We start from the raw sequence: 13,607 nt of genomic DNA on the forward strand, positions 1-13,607 counted from the left end.
AAACAAGAACCAACACTCGTTAAAAAGTTGGTTCCCAGATTTCAGCATCCCCCAGACCCCTCCATGTTCAGCCTTTGCTGTCAGGAATGTCAGGAATACCAAACTGTGTGCACACCCCCATTTCTCCACACCACCTGCCTCCAAGGCTGAAGCACAAGTGCTTTCATAACAGACTTTGTAGGAGCTTTTGCTATCAGGCTGCTTCCTCTGAGGTTCAACAAAAGGATTAAAACACTTGTATTTAAAGAGAGCACTCTGAAAAGGGGTGCCCTGTACTGGCCCATGGATCAAGCTGAAATTTTACTAAGAACTGCTCAGCTCTCATTCCTGATGAGCTCCTGGATGGTTTTCTCCAAACCCAAACAAGGCAGTGTCCATATGGAGCTTAATGAATGTTTCATCTGGAGGGGAGCCATCTCCATTGAGCTAAGAGCAGTGGGTTCATCTTTATACAGTAAATTTGAAAATAACCCGCACCAAAACTGGAAAATTGTTTCCTCTCTATTTACCACCATAGTGTGTCAGCGCTTGCACAACAAGATTCAGGATGAATCTTGGACAAAGTATATGATGTCTCTGAAATTCCACTTTTCCTCAAAAGAACACAGTTAAATTTAATTGTTGTTTTTAAGAAAGGACCAACAGGCAGCTTATATCCACAAAAGATTCAGTTAAGCACAAGGACACTGACACCCAAGATTTTACCAGTTATGATAAGATGTCATGGAATAAACAGTTGTGACTTATAATCAATGCTGAAAAAATCAAAGTATCTTCTCTTGGTTATTTCAGGAAGTGAAGCCTAAATCCCACAACCTTCTGGAGTCAATGGAAAAGTTTGTATCTTCAAAAGCAAAAGGATGTGAGTATTTCAAAACCATCAAGAAGACCCAGTGGCCCATTAGGTGCTCTTCTCTGGCACCAGCTGTTTAAGGAATAACATCAATGCAGTAAAGTTGATGTGAAGTAGAATAGCATGAGCTGATTTCCACAGCTTCCAGCCATGGACCAATGCATGGGAATAGCAACACTTCCACTCCACTGCAGTTTGATACCAAGATCTTAGAATCACAGAATATCTGAATTGGAAAGGACCCAAAGGAAAATCAAGTCCAACCCCCTGCAGGCTGGAGGGGAAAACCTAAACTCTTAGTCTTTGGCAAGAAACCTCACCACTGTGGTTTCAAGGGACATTCTGTATTTTGAAGAGAAGTGGGCTGGCCCCTTTCCCTTTCTGTAAGTATTGGCCACATTAGATGGGTATTTTGGTTTGGAACAGTTGTGCACTTTGGAATCAACCCCCCATTGCTCCTTTACCACAGAGTTCACAGAGGTTGCTCAGTTCACACAGAGGTCTTAGATTCCTTTTGTGGGAGTCAAAATCAAGCCCTCTGTTACAGCATGCCCCAGATGTTCTCCCACAGGGATGTGAGGCTCCCAAATACACCCTCTGGACACTACTTCAACCCATGTTCCTGACTGCACCTTTCTGTGCAGGAAACCACTCTGCATATCAAAGGAAATAACCCCCCTGAGCCCCGGCAAGTGTGGATGTCAGGACCTCAACAGCAACCCCTTGGAGATACTAATCCAACCCATTTCTGCTAAGCTATTGTAGGAACAATCTTGTAGGAGCTTAATTAAGGGGTTTGTCCCTTTGCATTAGCCACAGACTACTGTGGGCAGGGCTGAAGGTCTAGCTCTGTCCTTACCACTTTCTTCTGGTAGAAGATTTACTTCAGTTTTGTTTCTGGCTCCTATGATCCAGCCTTCAGGTCCCTGTGCCTCAGCTGGGCCAGGAGTCTGACTTCCCTGAAGCAGCAAAAACACCTAATGGTCATCTGCTCTAAACCCACCTGTTACTGCATTGCTGCTCACAGCTGAGCACAGCACTGGCACAGGGTGGCCAGACACTGGAACTGAAAGATCCAGGTGACAGACATTGGACATGAGCTGCTTACACCCTGTGACACAGCTGGCTTCACTCAGCACCAGCATTAGAAAATCTGGCTGGTGGAAGCAGCCTGGATCTGGGACAGTGCAATAAGAAAGGAACTGTAAAAGCATTTTCCTGAGGAGGATTAGTGTGGGACTTTGGTGATGATGTTTGAATTAGCTTTAACAAATAATCCTCAAAGGGAATAGTTTTTGGCTCTATCCTGAACACTAAGTTGGCTTTGAAGTACAAGGGATTCCACAAAATCCCAGTCTATTTGCACTCCTTTCTGGTAGCACAAGATCTTTTTGTCTTTTTTTATGCTGGCTGTACAGCTCATGCATTACCTTTGAAATTTCATAACGTGTTATGCAACTTCTTTTTCTTTATCTCCCGGCCTAGCTTGCTTTTAAAACCAGCTGTGTCTTTTCAGCCAAGGTGAGGCTTTGCAGCTAGCCTGCATTATGTAAACATGCATTGTAACATCCCCAAACCTGCAGTTAGTCAACAAAAGATCAAACAGACTGTGGTGCTTTCATGGTAGCCATCAAAGTCACTCAAACTTTCTCAGTGAAAGCTGCCAGCTTGCATTTTTTTTTTGTCCAATGACAAAGATAAAGCTATTTGTCTTTCTTTCAAAGTTACAAATAAATAAGGAAAAGGACAGTAGTTTAAAATGATATCTTAATCAAACCTGTTCATCTCAGAGTTTATATTTCAAGCCTTTACCTGCATTCCAGAGTGAAGTCAAATGTCAAACTTTCCCCCTTTATCTTTTCTCCTTGACTCAAGAGAAGATCTCTATCTTTAGAGAATGAAACAACTGTTTTCCTTAAAATGTTTCAATAGGCCATGGTTTTGTAAAACAAGCCACTTCTCTGGCAGGTGCATTGATTTCAGAAAATTAAAGTAATTGCCACAAAAGGCCTGACAAACCCCACAGCTTCTGGAGTAAAAGGAGAAGGAGCTGCACGGATGTACACAGCATGTCTGGGCAGGAGGAAAAGGGGGACAGTGAGGGGGGCCTGGTATTGACTTCTTTAATTTACTGTCTATTTTTTTGTTCAATCCATTTTGGTCCCAAGAGGATATCAAGGTATTATTTGCTTTCTCCTCTTTCCTAAATCAGCTTTATCAACTGGACCAGTTGTGGGTGCTCAGAAAAGGACACAAAGCACAGTCAGAGCTGTAGTAAACAACATGTGCAGAAATATGTTTTATTCAGTCTTCACATAAGAGGACTGAAATGGAGCAGTAGAGAACTTACAAAGCAGCTGCAGATGAGAGAGAAAGAAAAACAGCTCTTCATGTGCACTGATGATAGCACAAGGAGTAATTGGTTTCAACACCACTAAGAGAACTTCAGGTTGGCTGCCCTTAGAGACTTCAGTTGTGATTAATTTTGTGCTAGGAAATCTTTTTCAAGAATCTGTGAAACCTCCACCACAGGAGGGTCTCATAAACAGCTGAGGCAGGAATGATTTAAGTGTCCATGAAAACAACTGATCCTGCCTTAGAGGAATTGAAGAGCTGTAGGTTAAAACACTTCTCTGAAATACCTTCCAACATTGTCTCCAAATACCTCATTTTATTTTCTCAAATACCTGGATTAAGGCAGGACTCATGGCTCAGAATTGATTCAAAGTTTGGGGTTGCTCATGCCTTAGCCAAGACTTCGGGTTACACTGCTCTTTCCATTTCTCATCTAACTCTGCAGCTCGTGCAGTGTGGGGTAACAACCAAAATCCAGGCAAGGCAGCAACACTGGGACCATCACAGCCTTGCAGAGCTTTTTCACCTGCTGCCATCTAATCCCCACAGTGTTTATTCTGAATCCTGACCCTCTCTTCCCTGTTCAAGTTGCTCCTCCTCAGGGACAAGAAGTGAGTGTACAACAGTGAGCCTGATTTGGGTGCCAGGCTCAGGAATGATCATAGGCAGAAGCTGCTAAACTGGAGAACAAGGCCAAAGCTCAAGGGGAAGGAGAGACAGGTTGCCCAGGTGCTGCCCTGTTCCTCTGCCCTTCTGTTCAGCCAAGGACAAGCTGCTTCTCACCTGTCTTGCATCTCCCTTCAGGTAAGAAAATGCCTTTTTTGTCCTTAAAACTGGGTCATTATTTACCTGCAGGCAGATAGTCCATATTTTTTTGGAATTAGGAAGACTTTTTTCCCCCTCCAGGTCCAGCCCCTGTATTTGTGACTACAAGTAACAAAAGAGAATGGCAGGCACAGAGAATAAGTTTCCACTACTCAAGTAGCAGCCAGGAAGAGGTTGAGAAAATATTTTGATGCCTATAAAATCATCTGAAAAAAAAGCATTTCAGTGATATAAAGGGCCTTTCCTTCTCTTCCTGTTTTACACCTTAGAATATATTCTTAACCAGTTTTTCTTCTGAGTTCATATTTAAGTTACTTGCTGCTCTATGGAAAGCTTCACTAGTGCTAAACCTGGGCCAGTCTTCCTTCTGGATGTGAAGGTGCCAGGAAATCACACAACAAAGCCAAGTGCCAGCCTCCTGGAGAGGGAAAAGGAAATAATCATTTTCTGTGTGTGCAATTGTGGTTTCTGGGTGTAAATCCTGAATTCTCCCATAAAATTCTCTTGTAGGTGAGTTTTGATTCTTATGTTTCAGTTTCAAAATCATGTCATGGGCTCCCACTCTCTCCTTTCCTGACAGTGTTCCTCGTAGCAGGAATGTGCAGAACCCTCATTTGCAGATGCATTTGCTTTCCAACCATCCTGCAGAAAATATTCTTGAATAAGAATTAAATATATGAAGTACTCAATGTAAACATTTAGGAAGGCCAGACATAAGCCATACAGAGGTCCTAGCCAGTTTGAAGCCAAAACCACAGCCCAAAGCACAGTCTTGGCTCCATGTCCTTGCATGGGTGGAAGGCTGGCTCTGAGCCTGCAGGAATTGTCAGGGCTGTACCTTCAAAGACACTCCAAAGAACTGTTTACAGTTGTAGTTTTCTCTAATCTCCAGGATCTTAACTCTTTTTAACACAGAAACTACTCAATTATCAAATGGCCTTTTTAAATCTTTCCCTGTCTTTGCTGTATGTACTTGGACTGCTACCATGCTCTTCCAAATTCATTATCATCCTCTCCTTCCACTCCTTCATGGTCCATGTTGCTGCTCTCTTTGCTTCCTTATGTCTCTTTTCCCTGTTTCTTCTGTGTCTAAAGCATCCTGCCAGTTCTTCTGCTTACATCTCAGCCTCATTCAAGTCCCCTTTAACAAATCATTCCTTTTAAAATGCCCACAAAGAGAAATAATGGGCCAAAAGATCACCATGAAGTTGTTCACCTCTTTGATGCTGTCATGCACCCTGTCTCCTCTGAGTTCAGCCCCTTGCAGTGGGGCTGCCTTTCCCCTCTCTCAGTCGTGCCCAACACCAAGAAACTTCCTAAATAATTAGGGGTTGAAATGTGGCTTGGAAGAATGAGTCACTGACCTCGCTCCACTCTCAGCCCTGCCATTAAGCTGCTAAATGACCTTGAATAATTTTTTTAACCTCATCTGTCCCAATCTGTCTCATCCTGTGACTTTTTTCAACAAAATGTGTAAGCTCCTGGGATCTTGTTATGTGCTGCTAAACAAAAGGGACTTATTTTCCCATTGACTGATGCAGCTGGGATTTATCCCTGTAACTACAGACATCTACACAGTCAATATGTTCACCTGAGCTACTCACTAGAGTTTCCTAGAGAGTCAGAGGGGAACAATAGGCAGGTTTAGGTTAAGTTTCACCTAAGCAAATGTAGGCTTTAAATTTGGGATGAAATTAATCACTTCATCAGAGTGCTTGCCTGTTGAAAATAATTCCCCAAATATTAAACGATTGCAATTCTTTGATAAATTTAGCTGAAATATCTAAGTTTTTTTTGGCCAACTAATTTGCATTTTTAAAATAAATAAATTATTCCACACAAAAAATTTATCAAGACCTTTTGAGAAATAATAAACATTTGGAAGGTGATTTTTCTAAGTCTTTCCAGTAGCTTCTTTGTAAATGATTCTTGAACTTTTGCTTTACAAGGAGGTTTTATCACATTTCAAACTCCCACTGGGTCAGCACCAGGCCCACCTCAGAGCTCCCAGTTTGGAGGAATTCTTTTAGGACTTTCTCTCTTAGGAAAGCAGAAAGCAAGAGATCCTCACCATCTTGGGAACCACATCAATACCTAAACCTGGATATAACAGCACAAAAGCGTGACAAACACACTTTTCCTGCCTCAAATGAGAACTTCTGTGAAATGGCACCTGCTGAAGAGCTCATGGGAAGGAATATCCCATTTTCCTACCCCAAGGAAGAAGCTTGGGGAACAAGAGACCTTTTCCAAGGCAAAAGACAGGGAGGTCACCTCACACACCAAATATGCAGAAATGGAAGAGCAGAAATATTACACCAATCACTCACTGCTAATCAACATCACCTCATCAGTTGGAATTGCCATAAATTTGGGAGTATCTTTAAAAAAGACTAAATAACAGAATTAACTTAAAAAAAGAAAAAAGTGAGAGTTTTGCCAAAACCTGTTTTATGCATTCTGCAAAGGGGTGTCTGTGAGCAACAGGGAGGGAAACAATAATAATAAACTGGAGGAATGGCTTTCAGTAAATGAATTGCAAATAGCACGTGTCAGCCACACTAATGTTAAAAGAAAACTGTTCCAAAAACAGAAACAAAATGTGACTGGGACAAACAGCTTCTTCATCCTTAGAAAATGAGACACTTCCCTGAGTAAATAATCAATCCATAAAAAACGGAAGCATTTGTATTTTGGATGCTATTTTTTGGGCCAAAGTAATAAAAAATTTACATCTATGTATCTCCGCACATTTAACCACCCCAAAACCCAAAGCACCTAGAAATATTACTACACAGATTATGGGGCCTGCAATACCCAGTCAAAGTGAACTTCTAAAATGCACCTAAAACTGGATAAGGAACAACTCAGAGAATGGATATAAACATAGAAGAAAACCTTCCAAGCTTCCACAAGGAAGAAAATTCAGACAATTTATTTAATTATTAGTCACATTTATTAAAAATGCCTGGGCCAGCTGTATGAGGCTGGAGAAGTCATCAGGGACAATGGAAAATGGAGATGGACTCTGATCCTTTAGAGGAGACAAAGGAGTTATACCTTCCTGTGAAACTCTTCCTACCAGAAGGAAAGATTGATAAAATGTGGAGGCTTAATTTTTTCAGATCATGAGAGTTTGATACTCCAGAGGAATACTGCAGTGGCTGAAATTTGATCAGCTAATTTTGAAGCCAAGGAATCCACCTCTGTCTACAGCAGCTGGAAATGTAAAGAAGAGGAGATACAGCTAATCAGCTGGACAGAAAGCTGTATTTTGTACCCTCCTAAGCCTCTTGAGCCATTCTGTTCAAGGAAGAAACAACACTGAGACACCACAGAAGGTCAATAGAAAAACATAGTTTTCTTTCTTGGAGGACATATCTGATGTTTAGAGCTACCTTTCTGTGGCAGTAACACTGTGCAGGCCTATAGAAAATAAAAGTGATGTTCAGGCATTTAGAAACAGCCCAGGAGCAGCCACAGATGAACCCACATTGTGATATTCCCATCTTATTTGAGGTGACAACCTGCATCTTTAGAGACTCACTTTGACACATCCTCAAAGAGGCTCAGCAGCAACCTTGGAATCACTTAGGAGTCCTAATAGCTATGTCAAAGAATTTCAGAACTAAATAGGGCTAAAAATGAAAATATTCCATAGAAATTATTCTGCAAAATAACACAATGTCATAGAGAGTCAAAGCCTAAACATTCTGCTTTGAGGGTGTAATTTTGTACTAAGCTTCCCTGAAGAATTTAATCACTGGTTCTAACATAAGCAGTTTGCACTTCTTGGGTTAGTAAATAATGTTCTGCTTCTACACCAGCCCTTGTGTCTGACTTCTGTAAAATCAATGCTTATTTCTTCCCTTTTGGGCAAAGAGCAGTTCTGATGGCAGTCAGTAAAGGAAAGATGCTTGGGAAACAGAAGTTAGAGAGAGGAGTGTAGTGAAGATTCATTTAGACAATTTGGTATCTATTACAAGCTGAAATCAGACAGTATCTGCATGCAAATGTGGAGAGGGAGTGAAAGGGAACCTTGCACAGGGAGAGGCTCCTTTTCCTTCATTATCATTTACAAAGTAAGTGAGTGACATCAGTATGGGATCTGATGACTGGAAACACACTGGACATGTGTGTCACGAGGCTCCAGGGCTCTCTGCTAGCACCATGTGCCACTATCATGTTCAGGTGCTCTCTCCATCCAGTTGACTCTGAGAATTTATTACCACTACGGAAGGGGTCTGTAATCTCACATCAGTAGGATGTGGCTGTCTGCTGCTGCACACAAGGAAAACCTTTGTCCCTTCATTCCTTGCCCCTTGGGCAAAACGGCTGCACTTAGGGGAAGGTAATAAAGATCATCTCAGATGCCACATTGTCTCTGTCTGGGAAGCAAGAAAAAACAGAAAGAGGGTGAGACAGAAAATGGCAGTGCATGCCCCAGAATTGTCAGGGTTTAGGAGGCATTTGGACAATGCTCTTAATAATGTGCTTAAACTTTTGGTCAGCCCTGAATAGGTCAGGAAGTTGTACTAGATGGTCACTGTAGGTCCCTTCCAAGAGAAATAGTCCATTTCTTTCCATTCTGTTCTGTTCTATGATCAGGGACAGAGGGTGTGTTCCAAGGAGAGGGGTCAGCTGTCTTTGCTCTCAGATCATGTCAGGAAAACAAGCCACAGATTGCTCCCAGAGCATGACAGAAGTGATTTGCACAACATCTCTATGAAACAATTCCTGCCACACTCCATGACCACTGTGTGTGAGAAGGGATGGGAACAAGGGAGGAAGGTCTTGCACCAGGGCAGGTGATTTTGAGCAGTTTCCAGATGGAACTGGCATGGTATGTTTTATCTATCTCATGAAGAAAGTGGATCTGTCATTCCAGCCATTCAGAGAGGGTTTCTTTCCACTCTCCTGGAAGTGTTTGACTTCACCTGGCAGTTTTCTTACTGTTACCCATGAAATAAAGATTTTTATCAATTGCAGTGGAATAGCCAGAACTTCTTTATTGTCAGTTCTGTTGAAACAGGAGGCCAGCGATGACAGGAAGAGCTGGCAGCCTGTGCAGGCTGACATGAAAAATAATTTGCTGAGCTCTGTCATTCAAATAAGGAAAAGGGACCAGGTTCAGCTCTGGGGGAAAGGTGTGTCTTAAATTAGAGTCTGCAATTTTGCAAGACCCAAGGCTGCAGAGGGGTACAGGTGGGAAGATAATTCTAAAGTGGGAACTGTGCAAATAGTCTAAAAGCTGAAGCAGAGATGGCAGGTGGCTAAAAAAACATTTACAAGGTTTTGTGCAGAAAGGAAGGGACAGAAAATACATACTACAAGGGCAAATGTTCAAAATCTTCCCACTTTCTTTTATGCACAGAAAACAAAAAAAAATAGACACGTACAAGTTTAAAACAGGCAATCATTTGCTTGAAATGATGCAAAAAAGATGGGTTTAATTTCCCTGTTGCAGTACTTTCTTTTGCACATTGTCGGTAAGTGGCCAGAACAAGACAGCTCAGAACAACAGCAGGCAGCTCTGTAACATATGGTTGCAGAAAGAAGTCAGCAGGAACAATAACCTGAATGTCCTCAGACCTGATATTAATTCCTTTTAGACCAGCAGTGGATCTGGAGTATTCTGTAAGTGTTACATGCCAAACCCTGATTACAGCACTCACATATAAGAAATACTGTCGTAGTGCAGCAGCCCCTCCTTGGCCTCCTCAGGAGACAATGCACTTCCCATGAGACTTTCATCGTGCCAGGCAAGCTTTCTGCTGAGAAAAGACAAAAAAAAAGGGAAATTCGATGAAGGCTGGGGCAGGAGAGAGAAGAGGAAGGAGGGAATGGGGAGTGATGAAACAGTGAGTACAGAAATGCAGTGGCTGTACTGAGGATTAGCAGGACTGTGCACCCCATTTCTTGCAGCACATGGTAGTGTTCTGTCACTTGAAGGACAAAAAGAACCAGCACAGGGACCTCCTCCCGTGTTTCTCTTCCCATTGAAACCATCACTGCTGGACCATTGCAGCAGCAGATGAACAAGATATTACAGTTATTACTGCAGTTAAATGATGAGCTCAAACTAAGCTGCTAAAAATTGTTTTAATTTCTTTTCTTAATCTTTACATCTCAAAATATTCCTTGAAGGCAGTTCCTCAGCAGGAGCTGAAGGGAAACAGGCTGGTTGCAGCTTAATAGACTGGTCTCAGAGAGCTTTTCATAAAACAGCTATACTATTATAAATGAGAAATATTGTAAGAATAGCTAAAATGGGAATTTGCACGAAGTATGGTGCCTTTTATTTGCATATGGCCTCAATGATTATGTGCAAGATTTGGCTGTCCTCAGAGTAAGTGCCACATTCTGGTTAGAGAAATACGATGCCTTTGTTTTGGCAGAAAATAAATCTCTTAAGGTAATCAAAAATTCATGTAGCGTATTCTAAAAATATCCCCTCCAAAACTGTCTGTGCCAGGCAAAACAGGAGAAAATATTCGCCTTTGACAGGGATATTGATCTATAAAATGTTTCTTTTCTTCTCCCTTATTTGCCCTCTTGATTCTCTTCCAAGCTCCCCTCTTCTGGTGCTTTCAGAGGATCAAGGGCTTCTGGGGAGGATCTTGAAACACAGCTCTGTCAGCTATGCCCCGAATTTCATTTCAGCTCAGGAAGCCCTTTGCATCGTCCTGGCAATTTAGAGAGGAATTACATCCATTTCTAGCTCTTTAGACTTCTCCCAGCTTGCATAAGGCCCTTTGTGAGAACAAGGGCTTAGTATGTACATGATTGCAAGGTTGCTTTGGATGCCCTCTCCCCTACATAGACGTAAATGGAAGTGGATCTGGAAAAAATGTTTCACTTCCTGTGAAAGTCAATCCACCTAGTCAGGAATCCTCATAAAGAGAAATACTGCTCAAGGCAGGGATTTCTCTGAATAAACTAAGTGTCTAGGTGTTCAGGAGGTGGATTTCCTATTCAGTGATACACACTAGTGGCTTTATAATGCGGCGCTGACACAAAACACCGCTGCTAGCTTAAAAATACAAGTTTTAGGATCATTGGAGCAGCAGTACAGAGCAGCTGGACTAGTCTACTGTGTCTGTCCCTTGCTGAACCAGTGGTGGGAGTTAATTTAGACCAGCTGTGGCTTCCTTGAGCTGGTCACTGCTTGCCTCTCCATTTCAAGATGAAGTGAGGAGAAATTGCACTGCTGTAACTCTCCAAGATGGGATTTGGTTTACTCCCCAATCTTCGTCAAACACTATAAAAAAACTATCCAAATTTCTGACTGATATACTTAAAAAACAGGGGGATTTGGGGGGTGGAGTAAAGTTGGTTTTTGTTCAGCAGAAAACAGCAAGTCACTGGAGGGATGGCTTTTCTAAACAACAAATATCCCACCTGTCTCTTTGACCTGGCACCCTGTCACACCACAAGAGTGATGGATTAAAGCTTTTATACAGTTGACTGCTGCTTCTGAGTCTCATTTTTCCACTGAGGGCTCTATTTCCCTGTTAGCAAATGTTTTTATTTCGGGCAGACTACAATGCCTTGTTTGTGTTTGTTTGGCAAGCCGTGGGTTAGCCTGGTCAAAGGAAGGAGGAGACATCCCTTATGTGACTCTCTTTTAACAGCTCTGAAAGGCCACTGACAGGCAGCAGTCCCTGCTGCTCCCACACTGCACTCCAGGCAGCCCATTACTGAGATAAACCAATATCACCTATTGAGCACTAGCTGACATATGGCTTTTGAGGGACAAAATCAGATAAGAAAGTTTAAATATTGAATCTACTTGCACAGGCTTTAACTTCTCTGTTTACAAGGAGGAAGAACACAGAGGCTTATTCTGAAGTCAATCATTTCAAAATGCAGTCAATAAAACCAGTGTAAAAGAGCAGCTGGTAAGTACAACCATGTGTCAAATGAACCATTGTATGTTCTAGGAAAGAGGATGTAAGAAAGTCTGGTTATGGGACCACTCTTTTTCCTGGAATACTATACGTCTAAAATAGCAGCTTAACAAAACACCACTAAGATCAAGGGAGGTTTGCTGTTAAAGCCTAAAGGCATCACAGGCTTCCTTATCTGAGGGATTCCTAAGGCCTGCACTGAAAATGGTATTTCAGCTTCTCTTTGTCTCCTTTCTGATCTATTTTTTATTTGTAGTTATTGGCAGAACTAAATCATTCTTTCTACTAATTCTCAATTCATACTTTCACATGGAATAGGCTTAACAGTTGCTCAAGACCCATGACAAACTGGCATTCACAAGTCTGGAAATACACATATATATTTTTGTGCACATGGAAGAACAAAGAGTACATTCAGTCTTAATATTCAAATGAGTCCTTCAGGTGTTCAAATTTTGTGGCAGGGCTTACTATTTCCAGTGACTTTTGAGAAATCCTACCATGCTCCTGGTCCTTCTTTCCATGAAGTCCTCAGAGATGGCAAGTCAGCTCCCCAAAATTTCCACAGATTTTGCAGCCTAAAAGTGAGGAAATCATATATGTCATCTATAATCTCTTACAACCACTCAGATTGCTTTTTGGCTTTTATCCAGTGCATAAACTTCAAGAAAGCTCAAAGAAGAGATGAGCAGATCATCTCCATCCTGCAGCCTGTCACCTTCTCATTGCAAGACCAATCCTGGGAGTCAAGGCCAGGGCTTCACACAGCCCCTGCCATGCCCATTAGCTAGAGTCACATCACTCAGAGCTGCACTGCTGCTGGAGGCAGGCTTTTGGCTTTTGAGGAACAAAACCAAATCTTCCACCTCCCTGAAACCTGCTGACTGCACCTACACTGGAGTTCACTGAACCATCTGAATCTAGCTGAGTGCCTCCTTTTCCTCCTCAGAGAGAAAACACAGCAAATTCCTCACGTGAAGGAAAGGGGAAGCCACCTTGGCTGCTTGTGAAAATCAGCCATGGAAAAAGAGCTGGGAATTCATGAGTAGTGAGAGGGGTTATACACTGTCCCATTAAAATGTTTTCCTCTCTTGGGAGAAACACCCTGCATGGCACTGCTTTGTGCAGCTCACATCCAGTAAGCCAGTTAAATTTCTTTGAGGGAGTTTAAGGAAGTAATATCCCTCCTGAGGGGAGTAGAGGTCTTTCCTTTAGACACCAGAGTTTTGTCTTAAACCGCATGTCCAAGTCAAATAATTTTTAACTTCTTTTGCAAAAGCAGGAAGGAGTCAGATGGAACAATCACTCATTGCATGGAAATAACAAGATTTGCACAGCTTGGTTGAGTTCCTTCCTCCATCCCCTTCTCCTTCCAGAGCCTCCTGAAAAGAGCTAAAATAATAATCTCTTGAGAGTATCTGTTACTGACAGTTCATTACACTACTTTGAATGGGATTCTTGCTTTCACCTTAAAACTGGAGATGGTTTTGCCACTCATGAAGGATTTTGTATTTGTTATAAAAACACAGTGTGGTGGGAATGTGACTTTTCAGTAGCAAACTACCTTTCACCAGCACTACTGCTCCCTTTCATGTTATAGTTAGAATCTGTCTCTGATTTTAAAAGATAGGAAAGTTTCACAGAGTGCTTAGAAGCTCCCTCAT

The 13,607-nt window shown here is 42.0% G+C and overlaps 1 long non-coding RNA gene across 1 annotated transcript; it reads left to right on the top strand.

Annotated features, from left to right (window-relative positions):
* The first annotated feature begins 2,883 nt into the window (after positions 1–2,883).
* Positions 2,884–11,495, top strand: LOC147652900 (uncharacterized). Its single transcript, XR_015286821.1, has 3 exons — positions 2,884–3,032; positions 3,797–4,012; positions 6,079–11,495. It is a non-coding gene; the product is annotated as an uncharacterized LOC147652900 (long non-coding RNA).
* Positions 11,496–13,607: the final 2,112 nt, after the last annotated feature.

The sequence above is a fragment of the Cyanistes caeruleus genome, chromosome 5 (assembly GCF_971803275.1).
Source record: "Cyanistes caeruleus chromosome 5, bCyaCae1.hap1.1, whole genome shotgun sequence".
Classification (NCBI taxonomy): domain Eukaryota; kingdom Metazoa; phylum Chordata; class Aves; order Passeriformes; family Paridae; genus Cyanistes; species Cyanistes caeruleus.